The 19,115-nt window shown below is 40.0% G+C and overlaps 1 protein-coding gene across 18 annotated transcripts in view; it reads right to left on the reverse strand.

Annotated features, from left to right (window-relative positions):
- The window catches only part of NEDD4L (NEDD4 like E3 ubiquitin protein ligase), a 356,789-nt gene that overhangs the window by 77,127 nt on the left and 260,547 nt on the right, over window positions 1-19,115 (reverse strand). The window contains exon 1 of one of the 18 annotated variants that reach the window (XM_077135373.1): window positions 126-3,612. The exons of the other annotated variants lie outside the window; for them this stretch is intronic. The gene's annotated coding sequence lies outside the window, so the exon portion shown is untranslated. Of the gene's footprint in view, window positions 1-125; window positions 3,613-19,115 lie in introns of those variants that run through there. 18 annotated transcript variants of the gene reach the window in all.

Raw genomic sequence — 19,115 nt, forward strand, 5'->3', positions numbered from 1 at the left:
ACATTTCTTAAACATGTTTCATTACAAATAAATACAAAGGCTCAGGAACTGAGGCGAGAGTGCAGCGGGGAAGGTTCAAAAGCAGAAGACCGAGAGAGGTACCAACAGCCACAAGTAGCCCTCACCTAGGAGGCCAGTGTTCTGAAGGTCTTACACCTGATTTTCAGCTGTCTGAAATTGTTTGGCATCTACTACCAAACAGAATGTTCAGGAACCATTTCCTGGAGCTGTTGACTGTGTAATCTGTCTGGGAAAAGACACTCAGGACCGGAAATAGTCAGAAGAGTTGGATCCAGTTTAAAGAGAAGACAGCAAAGAAACATCGGACATTTAAAAATTTTTTCATGGGCAGGCTCCCAGCAATGAACCCACATTGGACATAGTTTAACAAATACTATTGAGTGCTATGGCTTAAAGAGCTCCCTGAGAGTTGAGAGTCTATTGAAAGAATATACACAGCCTCATTATTAATAAATCTTATAAATTAAATATCATAAAAACAACTGGTCCAAACTTTTCAATTGGGTAAGTATACTTCAGAATCCAAATTCATTGATTAGGTACTGGTTCATTTTTGGATATACTGTGCCCTTCCCTCTTGCCATCTACTGCACAGTACATATCTTTCTGACTTAAAAGAGACCCAGATGAAATTAATTTGGAGAAGTACATGAGTCCCCATTCAGACTCTGGTAAATGCCAAGGAAGTCATAACTCAGGTTTGGGGTCCCTGTCCTGGATATCAGGATGTCTACTAGATCATGTTTATACTATATCCTGCTGCTATAGAGCTAATGTCAGAACCCTAATAGTTAGACAACTAGAGGTGCAAATCAGAACACGAAGACTTTTGCTACTCGCATATAAAAATATGCAGAAGTTCCCACCATACTCGAAATGCATAAAAGCTGGAAAGTTCTTTAGATGTAAACAGAACAGTCCCATAGCTAGCTTGAAAAAAAGCTAAAAAGAGATTTCAGAACTTTCTAACTCCAAATCCTGAGCTCTTATTTTTCACACTTCATAACCTGATGTCTTTGAAAGCTCATGAATCGTTCATCTAAGCGCATTTTAACAAATATTCACGGAACATTTATGTGCCCATGTTGTCTTGCTATGGAAATATCACTGTAGTGAACTGACTAAAATGAGTTAAGTTTTGTCCAGACACCAATACTTAATGGCTCCAGGAGCAAATGCTCACATGGAGCTCACTCTACAAAGGCTCTGTTCTAAGGCTGTATCTGATCCTCACAGCAGCCTCGGAGGTGGGCATGATTATGCTGCCCATTTTAGAGATGAGGAACCTGGGGGAGACAGGTATATGACCTGCCCATCTGAGTGGGCTGGCTCCAAGTTCATCTCTGAACTATGTCTCTATAACTGGCAGGAAAGCAAGGCTGTGTGACAACTTTGGGCTTCTGACAGAGGTGCCAGCTCTAAAAGGTACAGGTGAGAAAGGACTCTATAGCACAGTTTTATGAAACTTTGGGGGTTCTGTTAAAACGCACATTCGGTATGATACCTTTAACATTACCTCCAATTCAGATTTTGCTTCTTTCCTCAAATGAAACAGTTCACTGAATTTCATGAAGCAATGTAAAATTAGTAAACTTTACTTTTACTATATGAAGTTCTTATTATATATTAAAAAAAATTCTCTAAAACAGCCAAGGATGAAGCCACCTCCCCATTAGAGTAACCAGAAGGTTCTTCTTATTTTTGGTTTACGTCAAGGGAAAGTAAATTAAAGTTAGTTTTTTTTTTTTTTAATGAAATAAAGACGAAGTGAAGAACAGCACATGGTCAAAATGAACTGGCACAAACAAACATCTCAGCCATCAGTGGAAGGTGTACTGAGTTGAGAGATCTGTTTCAATACATCCCATTGCTGCCAAATCTATACACTGGAGGCAATAGAAAGTGTTTAGGGTAAGGACAGGGTGCCAATTTTTTTTTTAATGCCATCACCACCACGGAAGAGATCAAGTGGGGGTCAGAGCACTGTTCATATCCTTCTTACAGCAATGAGAAAATGAGCGAAACTGGGCCCAAGGACACCTGTGTTTGGTGAGCAGTGTCCTGGGATGGGAGGGTCCCCACATTTGGCTCCAGGAGCGTCAATGCCTTAGGCAATTACAACATTCTCAGGTCACCACTGTCACAGTGTGACATCTTACACACATCTTATTAAAAGGCATTAAATCATTTAATCAGTCCTATTGCAAATTAGTCCCATGTAGTATTATTTTTACTACAAGAATCTACAAAAACCAAATCATTTGCAAATACTGGCATTTCTTGCGGCTATTTTTGAGTGTTAGAATGCCACCCATTTCAACCTTAATTATTACCTTTTCACACCATTCCTGAGCTGAAAACGTGCAGGTTAGGAACCTCAACAGGCTAGCAACAAAATTATAAATATTCCCTTCTGATAAGCCATCATGCATTTTTCACTGGAATGATGATGCAAAATGGAACCCCTGAAATGTGTCATATAAGGGATATGAGAATCTATATCATACTTTATTTTTGGGATAGGGAAATAAATGCACAATTCAAGTGCTGTCTCTTAGAGCTCACTATTAATGACTTCAGGGCTCCTCTTTTTTTGTAATATTCACTTCTAAACAAGAAAGAAGAGAACAACGTGTGTGCTATGTTGATGGACAGGAATGCTGCCACCATCTGTGAATGCCACTGGAACTCAAAGCCTGGGGGCTGTAACAATAGATCCAGTGAAAGCCGATTACAGCTCCTGGGCCAGTTTCCAAGGCTCTGAAATGGACAAGAAGAACACATTCATTCAAAAATCAACGCGGACTTTTGATCCTTAGGGTGGAACTGCACCTGAAGGACGTGATCTGAATCTTACACTGTACTGATGACCACAACTCCCCTGTGGTTTTTAAGGCAGAGGCAACAGAATACAGTGTGAGCTTCACATCTGAGCTTAGCGAGTTAGTAGGGGGGGACTGTGTAGTCCCCGTAAGGAAAGCTGGGATGATATAACCTCACTAGCAAAGGCACTGAAATAGATATATCAAAAAGGCATCTATCAGAAGATTAGATGATGACCACACATAATATTGGAGCTACATTTTAAGAGAGTGTTTTTTAAGGTGTGGGTTGCAACCCATTAGTGGTTCACAAGAAACAGTTTTTAAAAAGTGTTAATTAAAAAATTTAGTATTAAGTATAAATTAAGTATGCTAGTCTTAGCTTCTCCACTACAGAAATAAGTTTCATTAAGGGTAAGCCTTGAAATGAAGGGCTTGGCCTATTTCTGGTGAGTCCCCAGTGGTTGAGAGGGTACTTGGAGTTTCCCAGATGGGAAAGTTTAACAGTTTTTTTTTTCTTTCTCTTTGGACACTCACAGGACTCTATCAATACTTTTTTTCCTGCTTTTTTTTTTAATTGAGAAATTTTTACACACATACATTCTTTACTTGGTGTACAACCAATAGCTCACAATATCATCACATAGTTGTGCATTCATCCTCATGATCATTTTTAGAACATGTGCATCACTCTAGAATAAGAAATAAAAAGAAAAAACTCATATATACCATACCCCTTATCCCTACCTCTCACTGACCACTAGTATTTCCATCTACCCAATTTATTTTACCCTTTGTTCCCTCCCCTATTATTTCCTGATTTATTTATTTTAATTGTTTTTTTTTTTTTTTTTACTCATCTGTCCATATCCTGGATATAAGGAGCATCAGATACAAGGTTTTCACAATCACATAGTCACATTGTAAACATTTTATCTTGATACAATTGTCTTCAAGAATCAAGGCTGCTGGAACACAGCTCAACAGTTTCAGGTACTTCTCTCTACCCTCTTCAATACACTGTAAACTAAAAAGGGATAGCTATATAATGCATAAGAATAATTTCTAGGATAACCTCTAGACTCTGTTTGAAATCTCTCAGCCACTGAAACTTTATTTTGACTCATTTCTCTCTTTCTCCTTTTGGTCAAGAAGGCTTTCTAAATCTCTTGATACTGGGTCACGGCTCATCCTGGGACTTCTGTCCCACATTGCCAGGGAGGTTTACAGCCCTGGGAGTCATGTCCCATGTAGGAGGGTGGGCAGTGAGTTCATCTGCTGAGATCTACCAATATTTTTTAATTATCAGCCCACTGTAGTCTGAGATGTATCCTGGTATTACCTTAAGCTATACAGAATTACAAGGCCTTGTTTCCGTTCTGGACTCCAAGAGTTTGAGCTGTTTAAATGAGCTATCCAGACTGGCTGATCAAGATTATGTGTTACAGAATATTAAGGTTCTAGACATAATAAACTCTCTGCCTTTGGTCTCATAGAGTAGCTAGAAGGAAAAATCTGAAATAGTGGAATGGTAACCCATAATGAACTCTGAAATCTGTTCTGTAACTACTTGTTGAAGCGTACATTGAAAATTACTGCTTTTTCTTTCTTCTCTTGTATATATGTTGTACTTCACAATAAAATAACACTTTAAAAAATTAAGTATGATAGAACAGAAAATATCAGTGCATGAAATGAAATAAAAGCACTGCTTTGAGAAACCTGTTTCACTTACATACATACATAAATTTATGCACTAAGTTGTGATCTAACATTAATTTCTTTTTGTGCATCACCATCAGAAAAGTCTGAAAACCACTCTGCCATAGAAAATGAAATTCAACCAGGATTATCAATTGCTTGGGGTTTTATCCCAGAAATCAGTAAGCACTGACTTCTAGGAAAATTATATTTCGAATTTCTAAAGACAAATGAAAGAGAAATACAGAAAAATTAGAACATAAGCCAGAGTATAAGAATTTAAAAGTAAAGGTATGAATGCAGGTGGCTGGAAAAAAAAAAAAGGTACACGATGATTAGATCTTTGTATATTATAAATCACAGTAAACACCATAATGCTCTCATAACTCTAAGTTGGGAAAACAACCTTTCTTTCCCCACTAAACTATCAAATTCAGTGTGTGCACCTGCTGCTTCCTTCTGAAGCACAGGGCTCCAAGCTCAGATACCTGCCCTGACTAGATGGGGTGGGGGTGGAGTCGGTAGGTCATTCTTCGATTTGGAAGCACATACTCTGAAGCACCTAAAAAAATGAATGACTTGTGTATCTTTTACAGAAACTTTAGGCAAAATGTTAAAAATATGGTGACTTTTCAACAGCTTTTTATCTGGAAAGTCAAGTGAATGTCAAGATGGATTTCCTCTTTAGACCCGTTTCATTTCTCAATAAAGCTTGGGTTCAGCTCTGTTGTCACAAACAAAAGGAAGGACATTCTTGTCACTCTTTCCAAGTGTCACTCACATGAGCCTCTATCATGCACACAGCAGCACCGCTGTGGCTTGTGAAAGAACATAGAGGTTTTTGGTTTCGGCCAACCCCATGTGTGACACTGCCTCATCTCACCACCTGGGCGCCTCTGGCTGTCACCATACAACTAGTTGCAGGTACCTTAACCAAAGAGTCAAGTGCACTTCAACTAAAAATAAAGAAAAAAATGCAATGATGAAAGCTTCTGAATGTATATGCTCTCACCAAAATTCACTTCATATGCACCAGAACACAAAACCTAAACAAAACTCAGATACCGTTTTGTAAAAACACACATCACTCTCTTACACCGCCACCTGTCCTGCCATTTAGTTTTCAGAAGTAAGAGATGAAATCTGCCATCACGTCAAGACACCAATGCTTATTTATAATAACAAAAAAAAAAAAGGTCTCCAGGTCAGTAAGATAGATGTCAGAGCAAACTTTGCAGGCCCTACAAAAACTGCACAGGGAACCCAGCCAGAACTGAACACAAGCTTGCTATATACTATCTATAATTCTGAAGATCATCTATTTTAAGGGGCCTTCTTCTTGAAATGTGGAAAACCCAAACAGAAGGGGCAGGTAGAGCAAAGAACCACTGTGCTAGCAAAGTTACAGCAGCTCTGCAATCGTGGTCTGGCTGTGAGACACCAGTGCTTTGTGGGCTCAAAAGCAAAGACCACCACAGCCCACCACAGGGAGGGGGAAAGACTGCCTGATGTCTTTCCCTGCCCTCTGGTGGGTGGACATGGCATAGGAGCACCCAGGCCTCTCTCCAATCTCACACAGAAACGTATTCCAGGTGAGAGGCAGATGACGGCCACAGGAATTGCAGGAGGACACTGAATAACCCAAAATATAGACCCACCCAGTAAAACTCCAGAGGCGTCAGTGCTGGGAGAGAACTTTGGGAATCAGACATATAAAATGCAAGCAGCCAGATTGACCTCAGAGCTCTAAAACCAACTCTGTAAATGAAATCACTGCCCTTCCCACTACGTGGGACAAGACATCCAGGGGTGAAAGTCTCCCTGGCGACATAGGAGATTACTCCCAGGGATGAATACAGATCTGGCACCATGGGATTAACAATTCCATCCTGACCAAAAGGGGGAAAAGAAGTGTAATTAATAAAGTATCAGTGGCAAAGAGAGTTCAAATAGTGTCAAGAGGCTACTCTGGGGGTTGCTCTTACACAAGCTTCAATTAGACCTTACTACTATCATAACCTGCCAACCCCCAACCAGGACCATTCCAGCCAATCCTAAAGAACACCTATGGCAATAAATAAGATTCCACAAGGGTTCCAGGCACTAGAGTAACTTTTCAGAAACCTACAACTTCCAGTTGGGTCCCCGGTCCAGATAAGTCCTGAAACTTAGCCCAGCCTCTCCTGAACATCAGATAGTTTCATCTCTCTACCCCATATTAGAGACAGACCCTTCCAATATAAAAAATTTAGAATTGCCATAGCCCAAACAATCCCAAAGAGAGGTATGGAAAGACCAAACGTGATGGTGGAATCACACATAGAAGATAGGACTTAACAAATGAATATGAATGCTGAATCATTAAACTGGTATCTCTTTTAATCTCCAGTATTTTAGAGCAGCTAAAAGTAAAAACCTAAAATTGTGAAATTGAAACCCATGTCAAACTCTGAAATATGTTCTACAACTAACTATGATGCTGTGCTTTGAAATTTATAGCTTTTTTGTATATATGTTATTTTTCACAAAAAAAGAAGGAAAAATTGATTGTGATAAGAAAATATTTAAGCCTTCTAGCCTCCTATGTTCTGGAGTAGCTAGAAGGAAAAATAGGAGAGGATCATATGGCAGCCCATGACAAACTCTGGGATCTGTCCTGTAACTACTTGTTGAAGAGTGCTTTGAAAACTATTGCTTTTTTATTTCTTTGCTTTGTATATATATTATACTATACAATAAAAGTTAAAATGCGAGCAGCACCACTGAACTTCAAACCTTTTCCTCACCAAATTCTATTGTGCCAGGTCCTAAAGATACTGAGTTGAGGTGCCCTTACCTTCTTGGCAGAGAATCTAAGCAGCCCCATCTAACAGAAATACAATGCGAGCCACACGTGGTCAGAAGTTTCCTAACACACTTTTAAAAAGCAAAAACAGTGAAATTAATTTAATAAGATATTTTATTGACCCAGCATAGTCAAAAGTTTATCATTTCATTAAAAAATAGTAATGGTTACATCCTTCTTTTCACACTAAGCCTGTGAAATCAGTGTGCATTTTACACTGACAGGACATCTCTATGTGGACTGCCCCATCTTCAGGTCAATAGCCACAGGGGCTAGTGTCATTACAGCTCTAGACAGAAAAGGCAGCTGCTCCATGAGGGAGACTTGCACAGATCACTGCGGGGATGCAAAGGGGAAGCAACTAATTCTGCCAAGCAAGGTCAGAGGTGACTTTTCGAAGGACATAATCTATGCAGCAGGGTCTTGCAGTGGGAGTTTGTCAGGAGGCTGGATCGGGGTGGAGGGGAATGATAGGTAAGCAGCAGCAGAGGCTAAAGCTAGGAGGTTCCAAACAGAGTGGCCTGCTGGGCAAGGGGAAGCAGGACCACGCACTCAAGTACGGGTCAGTGTCGGGAAGGGGAGATGGTGGGGAAAACTGGGAGACATGAAATGGGGAATAATGGGTTCGGTCTGCATTTCAGAGAGCCACCCTGATAGCTGTGGGGAGGATTTACTGGAGGGTGAAGACTCTGGCGGAGAGAGAGTGCTTGGTGTCACGTTGTCCAGATGTGGCACTGGGAGGGTCCGGCCCCCGTGGGAAGACAGAAGGCTCAGTGCTTGCTCACAAGTGCCCCCCGCCCACTACCTCCTCCTTGTAGTGGGACGTGTGTGCACCGTGATGGGGGAATAAATAAGAGCACATGTGACGTAATGGCTCCCCACTAAAGGCCACCAATGGTTTCTTCTAAGGTATTTTTGTAAAAAACGCAAATGTAGACAATCTTTGGCACTGCTGTCATCTTTTATAGATCCCATTTCTCCTATGTGGCCTCAAAAGGTTTGCTAAATTTATTTGCTGAATAGACAAAGATTTTTAAAGAACATAGTTTGCTACAATTACGGTAAGCATTCACATATATTCTTGATACAAAGCAAACTGATCAGAGATTAAACTTCAAAGTTAATTTCAAAGGAAAATGTGTCACTGGGTTCATTTAATGATGCAGCATTGTTTAACTATGTGCTTCTCTGGTTTACAGCATAAATACCTTAAGTTCTCAAAATTCTAGGATAATTTCTTTCAGATAAGTGTCTCATTTCTTCTCAAGAAGTTCTAAAATAAAATTTACTGCAAGCAGTTTTAATAGAATAAATGTATAAGTGTAAAAAACAAAGTAAAGATACTTCTAGAGTCTGTAGTTTCTCTGTGAACATAGTTATCAAAGAACAGATTGTAAGAAACGGAGATAATTAACAACAGACATCCTTGGTAACCAAGGCAATGTCAGTGAATGATTTGGGAAAAAAGAAAATTATTGAACTTAAATATACCATAGATTCAATATTATTTTTATACTTTGATTTCATTAACACGTTTTTTGCTAAGAGCTCTTTCTCACATTTCTCAGAACATCTGAAACTTCTCTTTGCCTGGCAAGCCAAAAGTTCAGATGTGTGGAATATCATACTCAAGCAAGAACAGATTACATGGTGGTACAAAGGTGGTGTGGTTTCACTCTTGGAACTTGAATGACTAAAGACTTTGATCTAGAGCTAAATATATAAGTTTATACAAGGACACTACCTGGATTTCTCTACAGAGATCCCACTCAGGGTCCTCTCTCCACTGGCCATATTTTGGCTGAAATCACATCTCAAAGCTTGCTAGGGATGGGGAAAGAAAAAAAGTATGTTCTCATACTCTGTTAAGAACATCAAGGCTACAAAGAATAATAAGCTAATGTGTAGCTCACTTGCATGAATCAGGCATTGTTATAAGGAGGTCACAGAGCTGGGGAGTAGTAGCCAGAATGTCCACCCAGGCAGTCTGGCTCCAGAGTCCATACTCTCAACCCCCATGACCCAGACCTTGTCTTAAGGAAAACAGGCTCTGCAAAGCTGCAGTCCCTAACTCCACCTCCCCCGAGGGACAACGAGAGTCCTCACATTGTATCCTCAGGAACATAATCTCAGCAATGTCTGTCACATGCATATTCTTGCACATGTCCATCTTCATTTTCAATATAAAAATGAAGGTATAAGTATTAACAAGCAAAGAAATACAGCTGAAAAGCTTTATTTTATTCTTTTATCCCCACCCAAATAACTTCTAAAAACAGAGTTCTTTGAACTGGACCATGCACAGTGGTAGGGATATACAAAGATTTTCTGGGAGCTCTGGGTATGGACAGTTTTATAAGTAATTATTTTCTAGACCCTTATTTCCAAATGATCTTTTTCCATATGTTTCTAAAATGGATCTACCTGAGAACAGTGCCTGTCTTCTGGTGCTTCTCCTTTCCTACCTCCCTTCTATATTACAATCTTCCCTCTTCCATTACCCATAGAAGGGTGTACTTCACCCATCAGACACTAAATGGCACATTTGTGCTGGGTATAAAAATTGCTGGCACAATAAATGAAGGAATGATTTGAGAATGCATAGTTCCTGAGGGACGAAAGGGAGCTGAGAGTACATGAAAGAGACAGTACCATATTTATTATTATTATTTTTTTTACATGGGCAGGCACCAGGAACCGAACCCGGGTCCTCTGGCATGGCAGGCAAGCATTCTTGCCTGCTGAGCCACTGTGGCCCACCCAGACAGTACCATATTTTATCTAATGATAGTCTCAATGAATGGCTCTATGTCTTGCATATTTTCCCTCCATCCACTCACTCAATTTTCTTTATTTGATTATGAAAATGAAGCCAGACTTTTTCTATTAGAAAATAAGTCTGATATGGTGGATTGTTTTAACAATAAAATTGGTTTTGTTCATTCAATTTAAGGCAGTTATTTTTTTTCCATAAAATTGAGCTAAATCTGCAACCCCAAGACTATAAAAAATTCAAAGTACTGGATATTTTATGAAATATATGTAAAGCTCACATGCAATATTGAACATGCTAGAAATTACATCTTTTCCAACTACTATACAAATAAATAATTGAACTACTGATAAAATTTTAGATATCAACTTAAAAATGTGAGAGAGAAACAGTTTTTCCAAACTCTTTAGGAGGTTCTGTAGCAAAAATGTTCAGAGGTTACTGTTTAAAAGCATATAGTCTATCATTAAATCAGGCCATTAACTACATTATTAAAAAGCTTCCCCCAAGACGACCTAAGAATTTAAAGCTTCTTCTCCCTGGGTACAGGATTCTTAGATTGCAGCAATGGAGAAACAAACAAACGAACCTTTCTTTTCCATATCTAATGTTAATGAGGATAATAGTCTAGAGCAGAAAACTTCAAAGCCTTGTGAAAAATTAAGGAAGTGATTACATGTATCTTAAGAGTAAACCGTTTAAAATGAAAATTTTCAAGGATAAGAAAAAACTTGCATTGATTTGGTTTAATATTCCAGCAGGGGCTAATTTAGGCCCAGAGGATGGGACTTTCCTCCACTTCCTAAAATCTACCTGGCCGTGCTGGGAAGCAAGTCATCCAGCTCATTCTTTTGGTCTCTTTATGATGTCAACAGGTACCTGAGTGAAGACCTTCTCAGCATAACGAACAGGACTGAAGTGTGGCATTAACCAGGGGTCCTCATGTCTGGCTGGACACTAGAATCACCTGAGAAGTTCTAAAGATTCTGGCATGCAAATCTCATCTCAGACCATTTACATTTCTGGTGGAGAGGTTCGGGGGTATCTTTCAAATATCCCCAATTTATTCAAATTTGTGGCTAGGGCTGAAAAGGACTAAGCCTCTAGCTCTCCCAGTTCACAAAAGAAAAAACAAATCGCAATTACCTATTAAACTGGTAAAAGTTACACTGATTAGAAAGCTGATATTAAACTGTAATCTCTAAAAGTATAAAATAGTCCATTCCCACCTTGCGCAGCTCCCCTCATTTGTGCCTCTGCTGTTTCCCAAATGAAAAATAGCTGGACCAATTTATGCATGTAGGTAAAAATAACTGCCTGAGCATGGAATGTGGATGAGCTGGGGGAGGGAGGATGCATTTTTGGCTGCCCCTGTTTGAAGGCCTAATGCTCTGGCTTGATAGGACTGTGATATTAATAGGAATCAGACTCACAGGTGCACAGACAAAGCACAGGGATTTCATTGGTCCTGGCCGGGGGATATCTGCCTGCCATTTTAATATTGGGACTAAAAAGACAAATCTCATTTCAAAATAGATGCAGAAAATGTGATCCCTAGGAACAACAATAAAAGCCATTTAGTACTGCAAACATTTCGGTCTTACATCTCAATCCATCTCTCTCAAGTGGGGCTCACCCTGCCTGGTTGTGAATGTCACCAGTGATGGAGAGCGTATGACCTCACGGGAAGCAGAAACGGTACAGGGTTTGAACACATACATGCTTAGTTTAAAATCCCATGTCTATGTGTGTTATGAAAACGTTATGGCCGACACTCCAATGTACGGACAGATGAGTAAGAAAGTAAGGACAAAAAATAAATAATGGGTGGGGGGAGAAAAGGGGTATGGGATGTTGTAGGTATTCTTTTTTATTTTTATGGAGTAATGAAAACATTCAAAAATTGATTGAGATCCAATACCCCTAAAGATTGGGAGAAAGATCAAAGGAGAAGGAGGAGTTATAACAGAGAAGATAGGATTTAACAAATGATTATGACTGTTGAATAATTTTATTGACATTTCTTTTAGTCTCCAGTGTCTTGGAGAAGCTAGAAAGAAAAACCTAAAATTGTGGAACAGCAACCCATACCATACTCTGAAAGCTGTTCTATAACCAACTGTTGCAGTGTGCTTAGAAATTTATTGCTTTTTTGTATATATGTTATTTTTCACATTAAAGAAGATTGTGGTGGTGAATGCACAACTATATGATAACTATGAACCACTGATTGTACACGTTGGATGATTATATGGTATGTGAATATATTTCAATAAAGTTGCATTAAAAAAAGATTGCATGGAAGAAAGATTATGTATGACTTCTTTTTTTTCCCATGGGCAGGCACTGAGAATCGAAGCCGGGTCCTCTGGCATGGCAGGCAAGCATTCTTGCCTGCTGAGCCACTGTGGCCCACCCTATATATGACTTCTTAAGATTGCACAGAAGAAAGGTTTTAATTTACTTAAGAAAAAAATATGCATTGTGGTTTACCATACCTTTAGCTTACACATTTTGCTGAACTTTTTCATATGCCCCTTTGTAACAAATAATTAGAATATTCATGATGTCTACATTTTTGCTTCTGTACTATATCCACATACTGTAGATAAGCATGTCCTCCTCTAAACTGGAATGCCTTCACTTGATTAGTACCTGAAGGTTTCTTAAACTTAACACCCCTCATTTTATTTTTTGCACTTTTTTCTTTTCTTAAGTCAGAGAAAATCCCATAACAGAGTTAGAAAATTCCATAACAGAGTTTATATTAAAATGCTTAATTCTAGCACCGCCCATTCATTTTCATGTTGAGAAGGGGTGTCAACACTAAAGGATAGTGGGATGGAATTAACTGATAATCTTGGAGAGGCTCGTCCCTCCGAGTTTCAGGATTTATCTGACCTAGGAACCTTCTGGGAATTATAGGTTCTGGGAAGGCAAACTTAGTCCATGAAACCTTTAAAGAGTCTCAGTTCCAGCCCTAGGTGTTCTTAAGAGTCATCAGGAGTAATGTTGATTGGGATTTAGCAAACCATGGCAATTGGCACCATCTAACTGGCTTGCATAAGAGCAGCCTCCAGAATAGCCTCTTGACTCCATTTGCTCTCTCTCAGCCACTGATGCCTTATTTTATTACACTTTTTTCCCCTTTTTCAGTCTGGAAGGAGTTGCAGGTCCTACAGTGCCAGGTGAGACTCATCCCTGGGAGTCATGCCCCATGTTGTCAGGGAGATTTTCACCCCTGAATGGTTTATCCCACATAGCGGGGAGGACAACAATTTTCCTCGTAGAATTGGGCTTAGTGAGAGAGAAGACAAATATGAACAACAAAAGAAGTTTCCTGGAATCAACTCTTAGGCCTCATTATGGGTAGTCTTAGCTTCTCCCCTACAGAAATAAATTTCTTAAGGGCAAACCTCAAAATCCAGGGATTGGTCTATTTTCTTGGGAGTCCCCAATGGTTGCGAGGGTTTCTGGGATTTTCCTATAGATTGGGAGAAGGAGTCATGGAGAAGGAGGAGGTATAACAGAGAGAATAGGATTTAGCAAAAGAGTAGGACTGCTGAATCACTATATTAATATTCCTTCTAGCCTCCAGTGTTTTGGAGCAGTTAAAGGGAAAAATCTGAGATGGTGGAATGGTAGCCCATGACAAACTCTGGGATATGTTCTGTAACTTGCTGAAGTGCCCTCTGAAAATTATCGTTTTTTTCTTTCTTTGCTTTGTATACATATCATATTTTACAATAAAAAATGCTTTTAAAAAATGTTTACTTCTAAAAAAATATCCCACATCTGCCTAGCTGAATAACCAAAGGCGAGTTTCTCAATCAACATCAAATGTCAACCTCTTCATGCATTTATTAGCTTCAATAAATGTCAGTTCAAACCAGGGTTTCTCAACTCTAGCATGACTGGCATTTTGGGCTGGGTAATTCTTTGCTATGGGGGGGGGGGTGCTATCTTGTGTTTTATAAGATATTAAGTATCCCTGGCTTCCATCCGCTAGATAGAGTAGTGACGCCTGCCCCCCAAGCTGTGACAACCAAAAATGACCCTTGGAGGATCAAATCATCCCCAGTGGAGAGCCACTGTCTTAACTTCACTGCTCCCCCTCCTACTCTGCAAATGGTTCAATCCATCTTTGGGCAGTTCTATAAGAATGTTCTAGTGACCTGATGTTCATTTTTAACTCCCACCCCCTTGAAGCACCAGGGAAGGAGGAAGGGTAACTGAAGTTTCCATGATTAGAAAGTGGCAGAACTGGGATTTGAACCAGATCTCTCTGATTTCAATGCTCACTTTGTTGCTATAGTACTATGCTGTTTTTTGGAGGCTAATCTCTCTTTCACAAGATGGCTTAATTACTTATTTGAAAAAAGTTATCATGTCATCCTCCAGCACCCCAGAATACTCTAACAAAAAAAAGAAAAAAAGAAGAGGGGATCTAAAAGCAAAGCTACAAGCACCTGACTACTTCCTAACTGATGGGTCAGCCAGAGAATACAGCATAGTTCACTATGACAACCAGGAGAATATTTAAGAAACCAACAGTAGGCTGAGCTCCTTGCCGTGCTTAAAATCAAAATCAAAAGCAACATGGTTATCAGGAAGGAACTGAAGCTCTGGCCAAGAAACAAAGGCCCCCGTTCTGCAGGGCTGTAAGTGAGCCCACCCAGTGGGGCTGCTGCCAGAGCCAGGCAGCCCAGGAGCATGGCAGAGAGATTGTGAGCGAACTCCGGACAAAAAAGTCACAGAGGAGAAACCTGCCCCAGTGGTCCACTCACTATCAGGTCAAACTTTCAATAACTTAACCAACAAAGATAATTAAAACTAGCACACTTGGCTCCAAAGTCTTAGTGTTCTAAAAAGACAGTAGATAGAGTAGCGACCCTTGCCCCGCAAGTTGCGACAACCAAAAATGACCCCTGGAGGATCAAATCGTCCCCAGTGGAGGGCCACTGTCCTAACCTCACTTCTTTGATTTGATGCCTCAAATCGACAAGCTAAGCCTGGGTGATGAAAGTTAATTTAATCATCCTTGGCCTTTTCCAAGAATCACTGGTTCCTAAAATTCAAGTGCCCATCTCTTTCAAGAAGCGGTCACACATGCATGCCATCTGTAAAACACAAGAGTAAGGCAAGCAAGGTGCTGAGAGTAGGTGTGCCCAACACCAAGAGCGAGGGCCCCTTAAATCTTGCACCACAGATGCCTTTCTTGCCTCACCCTGCTGTCTGCCTTGAATCCCACCTCTGCACATTTGACCTGTAGTCATGACTCAAGGATGCAAGGGACAAGGAAACTATCTTTGAGAAGTACATGATCTAGAGGCAAGTGCTCTCAACTACGGGGGTGGATTTTAAAGTGTGTCAAAGAAAAGAGTCTTCGCAGATCTGGGAGAAGGAGCCACATGGTTCATTCAGCCCTGAAATTAATGAGCTGTATGACCTTGAGCCCCAAGCTTTCCCTGGACGACTGAACTCCTCATCTGGAAAATGGGGTAACACTTGTTCTTCCTGTTCTATAAATGGTTACACACATCAGACGTTCATGTATGTGGAAGGCTTTGAAAAATGCGATGTGCAAGTTACTACTGAATGCTACTCTCTTGTCAGTGCATATTTTAAATGGACTGTTGAGAAATAGGAGGAGAGTAGTGGGGTCCTTGCCAATCTGGCCAACTGGAAAGCAAATGGCTATTTTCAGAAACCTGGTGATTTAGTCGGTCTGCTCTCCAAAGAACTCTTGTCTTGCGGAGAGCTCAGCACAACAATTTGAGAAACCCTGTTCTATCCTGTAAGGTGAGGGGAGAATATAAAAGAGCTTCAAAAATATGGAGGAACACTGTAAAGTTAATTCTCCCTTAAGAAAAATATATGAAACAATGAAATATAATATAGGAACCAAGATGCAAGAGGAAAAAGACAAGATAAAGCTTAAAATGGGGCCATTCTTTTGGAATTTTAGAAATGTTCTTTTTTCCCTTCTATCCTTTCGCATGTATTGTGGTGTGAAGCTACACATCAACTCATAAACAAGTTATGCTGAGGAGTCCACTTATGCACATATACATGTTGGTTCTTTGAAACATTAAGCCTATAATCCTGAAGAAAACCATATCATAACTAGTCCAAGATAAAGCTTAAAATGGGCCATTCTTTTGGAATTTTAGAAATGTTCTTTTTTCCCTTCTATCCTTTCTCATGTATTGTGGTGTGAAGCTACACATCAACTCATAAACAAGTTATGCTGAGGAGTCCACTTATGCACATATACATGTTGGTTGTTTGAAACATTAAGCCTATAATCATGAAGAAAACCATATCATAACTAGTAATTAAATCCCTAGATAGAGCTAGAAAGCAATCAGGGCTTGAAGTAGCACTAACACATAGTGGGGCTGGGGCTGGACTCGGAGCTAAGGCCAAGAGTCTTTGTCTCGTCAATATTAATGAGGATTTTGCCTTCAACTCTATGATATTTCCATGCTTTATTTTTTATAGGGGGGTGGAACCAGTTGATGTTCTTGGAGAGGCTGGCCCCTCTGGATTTCAGGACTTATCTGGACTAGGAACCATCTGGAGGTTGTAGTTTTCTGGAAAGTAATCTTAGTGCATGAAACTTTTATAGAATCTCAGATAGAGCCCTACGTGTTCTTTAGGGTTAACAGGAATGTGGAGGAGAGAGAATTATTAAGCACGTGTACAACAGGGCAAGAATCTTGGGGGTCATATTAGAATTTCACTTATGCATGGCTTATTTTAATTAAAAAATTATAATATTCCCACAAAAATTCCTAAGGAAAACTAAGGTCAGGAATACCTGCCATGCTCTTATCATGTGATTCCCAGACACATTCTCCACCCCACCTCCTCGGGAAAGCACAGGCTGTCTCAGCAACTGCAGGGACCCAGGGGAACTGCCGGCTGCTCCTGTGACCCTAAGCAAAATCACTCATCTCTCTGAGCATCTCTACAGTGAGAATAATAGTATATAATCCAGGAAGAATGTGTTACTGTTGGAATTGTGCAAAGAATATGAACAAAACTAGAACTAGACTTTGAATAAGGGCGATGCCTGACAAAGAACATAAAGTTAAGTTGTTACTCACCAACGTACTTTTCAAGAAAGAAAACCAGAAAAATGTGACAAACTGAGAGACTACTTGTGAGCTGGTCTCTGTGCTCACAGCCATAAACAAGATATCAATACAGAGCATGTGAACATGTAATTACACTCCCACATAAGTCCTAACCTTCAACACCAAAGCACCCAATTTCATTAAAATTAAATTTCTCGGGCAGTGCAAGGGTAGTTCAGTGATAGAATTCTCGCCTGCTATGCAGGAGATAGGTTTTTTTCCCCGCACCATGCAATTCCCCCCCTGACCCCTCCCAATTAAATTTCTAGTCGCCATATATGTGAGCTGAATATTAATGACCCCACAAAGGGTCAGCCTACAACAACCACACAAAAGTTCAAATATTCTGTTAAACATTTTTAGATACTGACATGAGTTTTAAATCATAATTCTTTTCTCTATTTCCTCATTTGAGCTTTTTCCATAGTTCAAAGGAAAGAGTATTGAAGGAATTAAGGAAAACCATGTATTCCTCTCCCTTATTCATCATGAAACCCAAGGAGACTCACAAGCTTTCTGTCTTATTATCTCCATTTATATAGGGTTAAGACAAGGTAATTCTAAGGTTCTCTATAAGGTGTACAATTCTCAGAACTTGAACTGTATGTGTCAATTTGGTCAAAATATTAAATTTCTGTAAAATAATCTGTAAATCAAGCAATATGCACCTGTTTTGGGTACACCTGACAGTGCAGATAAAACCTTGCCACCAGACCATACACTTCATCATTTGGGACCCTGTGCACCCAACAGAGCTCAGCACATGCTAGGTCTATAATATTTATAAAACAGACTGAGGTGGGATTGTTTTGACTACCATCACCAAAGGAATGAACGAATGCCTCCTTCTCCTTTCTGGATGGCTCGGAAAACCCAGGGGCTGTGGCTCTGCAGTCTGACTCTACTTCAATTTCCAGCCTTCCACCTTAGCAGCTGGTGATTCGAGGCAGTTCTTAGCTTCTCTGAGCTTCAGTCTCCTCATCTGCAAAGTGGGGATGATAAAAACCCTGACAGGTAGTTGAGACGGCAAGTAATAACCTCTGCATGGAAAGAGGCTAGGAGTGCCTGAGCCCATGAGGTGGGAGTCAGTGTTAAACCCAAATGCATTTCTTAAGGACACGGGCTCTAAAAATGTCTACTAAAGCTGGAGGTATAACCCTGCGAAATACGTCCACCTGACAATCTCAAGCCATAAATCAACCCCACCAAAAATCTTCGTGCCCAGTGCTGTTCTAAGCACTTCACAAAGTGACCCCAAGAGCAAACTAAAGCACAGGAAGATTAGGTAACTTGCCCAGGGTCACTAGCTGGAAAGTGGTGAAGCCCAGAACTAAACTCACCCCCATATCAAACATAAAGTCCCTGACAGTCTTCAAAGTAGACATCCCAATCCTTAGGTTTCTTTTTTCCTTTTGCTGGATAAAATTCTTACCCAGACACTAGCACATTCTGGCCCATTCTTTGGGAATCAGTTCATGGGACATATGGCAGATCAGAAATTGACCATTTAACTTTTGAGGATAAACTGCACATTTGAGCCTTACTTTGGATGTCATTTTGAGAATGATTGGAAATAGTTTCCTATGAGACTCTTAAAATCCTATAAACAGCAGATTCTAAAATTCCACTATCCCAAATCCCAATTTATCTCCAAAAGGAGCTAGGAGTGAGGGAAGAGATGCCATACCTATTTATTTATGAACTACAACCTAATTATAGTTGCTTCAGACTCTATTTATAAAAGCTGTCAATATGTGGCTGAATGGGTTCTGGTCATCCACAGAAAATAATTTTGGGCATTTCAAAACCAC

This window comes from Tamandua tetradactyla, chromosome 18 (genome assembly GCF_023851605.1).
Source record: "Tamandua tetradactyla isolate mTamTet1 chromosome 18, mTamTet1.pri, whole genome shotgun sequence".
NCBI lineage: Eukaryota > Metazoa > Chordata > Mammalia > Pilosa > Myrmecophagidae > Tamandua > Tamandua tetradactyla.